This window comes from Sardina pilchardus, chromosome 18, assembly GCF_963854185.1.
Source record: "Sardina pilchardus chromosome 18, fSarPil1.1, whole genome shotgun sequence".
Classification (NCBI taxonomy): Eukaryota; Metazoa; Chordata; class Actinopteri; order Clupeiformes; family Clupeidae; genus Sardina; species Sardina pilchardus.
In genome coordinates, this window is record NC_085011.1 from 22,464,589 (window position 1) to 22,472,088 (window position 7,500).

Below are 7,500 nucleotides of genomic sequence, written 5' to 3' on the forward strand. Positions count from 1 at the left end.
TCTCTGTCTCCGTCTGTTTTTGGCCTGTCGGTCTGTTTGGACTCAATCTGCGGCGCGCTAATGAGAGTGGCCCGTGGTGGTCCAAAACACGGGGGCGGAGGTGAGAGAGGAGGAGGAGGCGTGCGAGTCGCCCGCCGACCATGAAACCTCTGGCTGTAATTATGTCCTCGGTGGCCCCCGCACACACACCACAGCGCACCGGAGGCCAGACCTGGCTCTACACAGGGGCCCGGGAAGAAGGCGGAGGTGGAGGTGGAGGTGGAAGGGGGAGGAGGAGGTGGTGGAGGAGGAGGAGGATGGAGGAGGCTGAAGGACAGGGAGGTGAGACGTGGAGATGGGAGGAGAATGCGGAGGTTTATTCAGAGAAAGTCTGGATGTTATACTGCCGTGCTAAGAGAAAAAAACAGCTCTGTGCTTCAGGACAAGGCATCAACCAAGAAGGTACAATATGTGGATTTAAAGCACTATTTTGAGACAGAAAAGGCAGACAGAAAATGTGTGTGTGTGTGTATTTTGGTCTCTCCAGAGATTTCAGAGAATCCAGAGAGCTCTCAGAGATTTTGGAGAGTGTATACACACACTCTCACACACACACCCACACTGAAAGCCTACAGTAAGCCTCATTATATGGATGAGACCCAGGGGAGTCTGCCAGTCCGCTGAGGGTCTTCCCACTAGTCAGGCCCTTGACGAGCGGAGAGAGTGTTTTAGCATCAGTGTGTGCATGACTGTGTGTGAACCTGTTAGCCTGTGTGTGTGTGCACATGTGCTGGTCTATAATGCACCAGAAGAGAAGGGCCACGGTTCACTCACTCCAGCAGTAAGACCTGGCCAAACTGAAATGCACTATTATTACCCTACAATTCTCTCCACCCCTCCATCTTAATGTACACATAAACACAGCGCTGTTTGAACGTGCCGAAATGAAACGCAGGCTGGATTTGTGATGCGTGACGCTCCCTGGTAGCGATGCTTCCACTCTACAAACACTGTCTGGCACCCAGCCTCTGCTCCAAAGCCCCCCGAACCTCCTCTGTCATCGCTGGGGAAAGGACACACTGGGTGACAGCCAGACACCATATCATGTTCCAGACACTAAATACAGGATATTGGGTATTTGTTTGAATATCCGCCAGTTTTTGTTTGTGTGTGTTTTTCTTTGCGTGTGTGTGTGTGTGTGTGTGTGTGTGTGTGTGCGTGTGTGTGTGTGTGTGTGTGTGTGTGTGTGTGTGTGTGTGTGTGTGTGTGTGTGTGTGTGTGTGTGTGTGTGTGTGTGAGTGTGTGTGTTTGTGTGCGAGCGACGGGCTGTTTGCTGTGTGTGCCGACACCGCCAGGCGCTGGGGTGCTGCAAATCCTGCGCTTTGCTCAGGGGCCAGAACATGAGCGATCGGAGGAATAGATGCGTGCACAGTGCACACACACACAAACACACACACACACACACACACACACACACACACACACGCATGTGTGCACGAACGCATACACCCTTTGGCACATGGGCCCAAGATATGCTGCAGTATGCACATGATTCAAGTGATGTATATACTCACATATACAGAGAGAGAGAGAGAGAGAGAAGGAGAGAGAGAGTTAGTGAGAGAGAAAGAGAGAGAGAGAGAGAGAGAGAGAGAGAGAGAGAGAGAGAGAGAAATAAAGTCACTCTCTGTCTCCCTCTCCCTCCTTAGGCTCATGCTGTGTCTGTGAGACGGGCTGCGAGGGCTACCGCTGGCATTATTATCATTATTAGCATCGCGTTCCAGCGCAGCTCTGCCGCCACGGGCCTCATTACGGCTCCCTGAGCTGCCAGCCCAGAGGATGCCTTAGCCTGGCTAACTGCTAACTGCCGGCCTGACTGACTACACACACACACGCACACACGCACACACACGCACACACACACACACACACACACACACACACACACACACACACACACACACACACACATATATAAGCCTTTCAAAAAGCTCCCAGACACTGCTGTCGGACCAATGCAATCCCCACCATGCCTCTTCTTCTTCACCGCCATGGACCCTGCCCAGGGCCCAGATTACTGTGGCTAACACTGGCTAATGTGGCTCCCCGTGCTAACAGCTAACGGCTACGCGGAGGAGACGGTGGTGGAGGAGGCTATGGTGTGAATGAAGACGTCCCCGTCCACCATTGCACTGAAGAGGGAGAATGAGCAGGATGAGAGATGGGATGAGATGATGATGATTCAGACTGCTAAATATGCATGTTCACACAAGATGCCTTTCACATGATAACGTGATTCACTGAATGTCATGAATGAGCAGGCTGATGGACACACTGTGATAAGCATGCGTGGGTATGTGTGTATGTGTTTGGCACACAGTATCACAGACATGAATGCATACATACACACACGGATCACACAGACACACATTTTTCACACACATGTACTGTATGCACACACACACACACACACACACACACACACACACACACACACACACACACACACACACACACACACACACACACACACACACACACACACACACACACACACACACACACACACACACACACACACACACACATATATTTGCCTAACAGGAACTTCCACAGACACAAACTTCCATATACAGTGTGCACACACACACACACACACACACACACATAAACACACACACACAGACACACATACACACACGCGCGCGCGGGCCAAGAGAGATGAAAATCCCCTGGCTGTGTGCCCGCACGCTCACAGGCTTTATCATGGCAGAGAGGCGGCTCGCTGTGAGAAGCGGGACGGCGGAGAACAAATCAAGCGCATCTATGCAGCGCACACGCCAGCGCCGCGCACATCCATCAAACCACTCCTAATCAAAATCCAAAAAAACACCCCCCCCTCCACACACACACACACACACACACACACTACCTCCCTCCTCTCCTCCACGCCTGAAGCCGCAATCCAAGCCCGAGAAGTGGGCTGGTTTGGAGAGTGTGTGATAGAACGCGTGCAATATCAGTGACAGCACTCCAGCGGCGAGAGCATCAGAGGCAGCGACTCTTAACTCTTTTGATTTCCCCTCTCTGGCTTTTAAGAGAGCAGATGGGAGGAAGACAGGAAGTTGGGATGCACAGGCGTATTAGACGCCGTTTCATCTCCCGGCTCGCAATCAGCGGAGAGATACAGGTAGCTATGGGGAGAGATCTGATCTGATCACTCTTCAACTGTCAGAGGTTCAAAAAATGGCTTCTTTCTCACTGAAGTATCTTCACACGTGAATGCATGCAGGCACACATAAAACACACACACACATACACACACACACACTCAAATTTTAACTACAGAGACTCATGCATGCATGCTGTCATGCATGAACACAAACATACGCTTACACCCACACACCCACACCCACACACTCACGTGCCACGCAATGCGAGGCAATCAAATGACCGAACGAAGCGCATATCAAACTGATGAGTCTCATTTGGACTGTATTAACATGGCCCTGGAGGCACAGAGAAGTGTAATTTTGGGATGTGGTGGGGGGGGGGGGGGTGGCCTTTGATTTATTTATTTTTATTCATTTATATTTAAAGACACTTGAGGGGCTTCTATTTTGGGACTGTTTTAGCGTTTAATCACGGACGACTGATGTGGTGATTTAGGAGCGGGACCTCGGCTTCGTTTAAAACCCAGCCAGCGGAGAGAGGGAGAGAGAGAGAGAGAGAGAGAGAGAGAGACGGGCCCACGCCACGGAGTGAGTCACCCGGAACGCCGTCGACTCTCCGAAACGGCGGACCGCGAGCGGTCTTAAAGGGGATGCTGGCCAAAGCGCCGTAACCCGCGCCAAGCCGTAACCAGAGCGCTCCCAGAGCCTACATAAGCACCGCCCGCGGCCTCGTGTGCGAGGGGTCATGGGCACCCGGGCGCAGAGCGCCAAAGTATACTCGTATGAAATCACTGGGTGGCGTAAATATAGTCTGTGGCGAAAACAAATAAAGAGAACGGCACAGAGAGGTGGCAGAGGATAGAGGAATAGGATAGAGAGAAAAGACAGAAAGAGAGAAAGAAAGGGGAAAAGAAGGATAGAAAGACAGAAAGGGAGAAAGGAAGAAAGAGGGAAAGAGAGAATGGAAGAAAGGAGGGATGGAGGAAAGGAAGGAAGAAATATTCTCTGGACAAAATATGGGAAACTTTTATAGAAATGAATGAGTGCAATTTCATAGTGATATATGAATATGCTGTTGGTATGGCCTGCACAGCGCACCGCCGTTCAAAAGACATTTCATCATTTGTCTAGTAAAAGCCACAACTGCCAGCCATCTTAAAATATATTTTGACAGCAATTAAATACACTGCCGCTTTTAAAGCACTAGTAATGTCCTGCAGCAATCCTTGGACAATACATGATGCATGATCCATGTATAATGGGACTGAACAGAGCAGAGCACCACGACCAGAACTGAAACACAAACACACACAGACATGTGTGTTCTCTCTCTCTCTCCATCTCTCCCCCCCCCCTCTCTCTCTCTCTCTCTCTCTCTCTCTTTCTCTCACACTCAGACACACACACATACATACACACACAAACACAAACCTCTACAAACACAGCAAAAATCATTACATGGCTTAACACCTACAGTCTAATTGGTGGACAGCCACAGGTAAAGCCTCGTCCGTTTCCATCTGAGGACTTGCAGTTGTGGGACAAAGAGGCCGCTAATGGTTCTGGCGCACTTCATCTAAGGGGCCGGGGGATCAGGGAGGGATTGCTCGAGCACGTCTGCAGCCTGATTGTCCCGCTCAATTCCCCAATTAAAGGCTTTGTAGAGGCGTTAGCCTCTGATAAGTGCCACTGCGCTGGGAATGAAAACACTTTCCTCAAACATAAATCTGTCTCCTATTAAGATTCAGACAGAGTAGAATTTCACATTGACATCAGCTCGGCTTCATTTTCTGGCCAATTCTGCTCTATTGCGATCAATTTTCATTAAATGTAAGCAATGTAAGTTGCTGTAGATAGGTGTTTTCTACCACACATGAAGCATTCTAAAACTGATCTCAGAGCTGTTTGAGGCCAGGATGCCCAGTGGCAGGGCAAGCCAAGGCTTGCGGCTGCAGGCTGGGGGGGGGGGGCTGAAGGAGAAGAGGCCATGCCTGCTGAACCTGAGGAAAGTAAAAGGGGTTGACTGTGGGGCGCCTGAAAGAGTGCCATCAGCATTTTCACACACACACACACACACACACACACGCGCACGCTTGCCATTAAGCAGTGTGTGAGCGTACAAAGCAAAAAGCCCCTCGCACAGCACAGCACAGCTCAACCACTGTGTTTCTGAGACAAGGCTGCAGAGTGCCCACTCAGCAACTTTGCCAGTGTACTGTATGGGGCGGACTGCGAAACACCACAGTCAGAGGGAGAGAGAGCGAGAGAGAGCACACAGCGCTAAGGCCCGAGGAGTCTAATGAGGGCAAAAGCCTCCGCTATACCGACGACCACCACTGCATTCCACCCTCTATTCAGCCAGACGTGATTGACCCTATCTCTGTTCGCTCTTCCGCGGGACAAAAACTGTGTTGAAATTCATTACAGTCTGGGCCTCTAATGTAATGTCGTCCCATAAAATAATAAAAACGAATTAATAAGAGCGACCCAGTGAACCACGCAGTCGCTCAGCGCGCCCTGGTAATAGAACTTTGTCCTGCAGTGGGACGCTAAGAGAAATAAGCCGCTTCTTTTAGTATGCTGGATTTGTCCGACGCTTTTGCTGCTGCGTGGTGCTGGCGCCATTTCACTCCGTGCGCCATAGCCACGGGCACTGCCTCCGTGATCTTTAGAGAACGCCGCGTGGACTGCAGTGCCCTTCATCGCTAACCCTGATGCTAAGTCCATGGGAAGTGGGCACAAGTGGGGCCAAGGGTCCACTCAGTGCTATTAAGGAGCACGCAAACAAATGGAAACAAATTTGACTGCAGTGGCCAAACATTTGATCAGATTTGCCTCAGGGACCTCATTGAAGTGATGTAGGCAAAGAGCAAATTCTAAAGTCTGATGAAAGATATTTTAATAATCTGGCAAAGTCTATTTGCCAATTTGATACCATGAGCCATATCCTAAGCACAAAGCATCAATGGGTCAGCTCAATGCAGCCACATGCCACATACTAGCTTCAGTTCATACATGAAACAGTTTGCTTGTTGCTTCAGTTTGTACTTTGCCTATTGTATATGCTTCACATAAGGTCTCTCTCAGTAGTATCTATCTATCTTTCTATCTCTCTCCCTCTCTCCCTCGCTCTGTCTCTACTGTGAATGCTATTCATTATTCTGAACATACATTCTGAAATGTTCCGTCTCTGAAAGGCGGGTAAATTAATAAGGGACTCCAGCGCGACTCAGAACTCTTATCCCGCACTTCTCCTCCATTTACAGCGGCGGCGCCGTTAACGTGAAGCCGTGCCTTCAAATCCCTCTGCTCTCGCTGGGATCTCAGCTCTCTCTCCAGTCCTCACACTCTGCTCAAACACTACTGCACACACACACAACATTATAAAACTCCTCACACTACTCAAGATAATAAAAACGCCTTTTACATTTACAAGTTCAATTTACAAGGTTAAAAAATACAAATTGTTTTTTTCCCCAGAACTGTTCAAATGGATTTAACAAACGAAGGATTCTAACTACCTACAGTACATGGTATGCAGACAGACAGGTGACTACAGAGCACCTTTGACAGATGAGCCGTATTTGAATTCAGTGACAACACCTCCTTGTCCTTTTACATGGCGTCTACATTAACTTGTCCTTCAAAAGCCATTAGTCAAATGGACTGTGTAAGTAAAGGGCATTACGAGAGCAAAATGCAGCTGTAAAACGAGGGGAGGGCGAGGGAGAGAGAGAGAGAGAGAGGGAGAGAGAGAGAGAGAGAGAGAGAGAGAGAGAGAGAATGAATTCTATTCTGTTTCCATTTGACATATTATGCAGGGAAGGCAAGAGTGTTTCTGGGAGTGCAGCTCAAGTCCAATCATTTAAACACCCTCACAAGGGCACACCATGGGAATGGAATTAACTGGACATAAATCAAACTAACTGGCACACATGCCCACAAACAAATATGTGTGCAGGCATACACAATGAGAACCGAATTTGCCTGAAACAGAGCCTCTCTTTTTCTCTCTCTCGCACTCTCACTCTCTCTCTCACACTCACACCCCCCCCCCCACATACACACAAACACAAACAAACAAACAAGAACAAGCACAACCCCCCCCCCCCCACACACACACACACACACACACATACACACATACAGTACACACAATCACCAACGCAACATGGCAGCTCCCCACCAAATGTCCAGGCTGAATTTCCAAAATAATATTTGCGCAAGGCTAAACAAACCTAACACTTTCAGTCGCCTCCACAGCACAGATCCCTGGGCCTCGTGTGGACAACAGTACAACAGTAACCGTAGAGCCTCGACGAGCCCTTTACGATCGGTGGGGAAGCCA

General features: G+C 49.4%; 1 protein-coding gene across 1 annotated transcript in view; it reads right to left on the reverse strand.

Annotated features, from left to right (window-relative positions):
• The window catches only part of LOC134063590 (adhesion G protein-coupled receptor A1), a 43,516-nt gene that overhangs the window by 23,548 nt on the left and 12,468 nt on the right, over window positions 1–7,500 (reverse strand). The gene's annotated exons all lie outside the window — the stretch shown is intronic.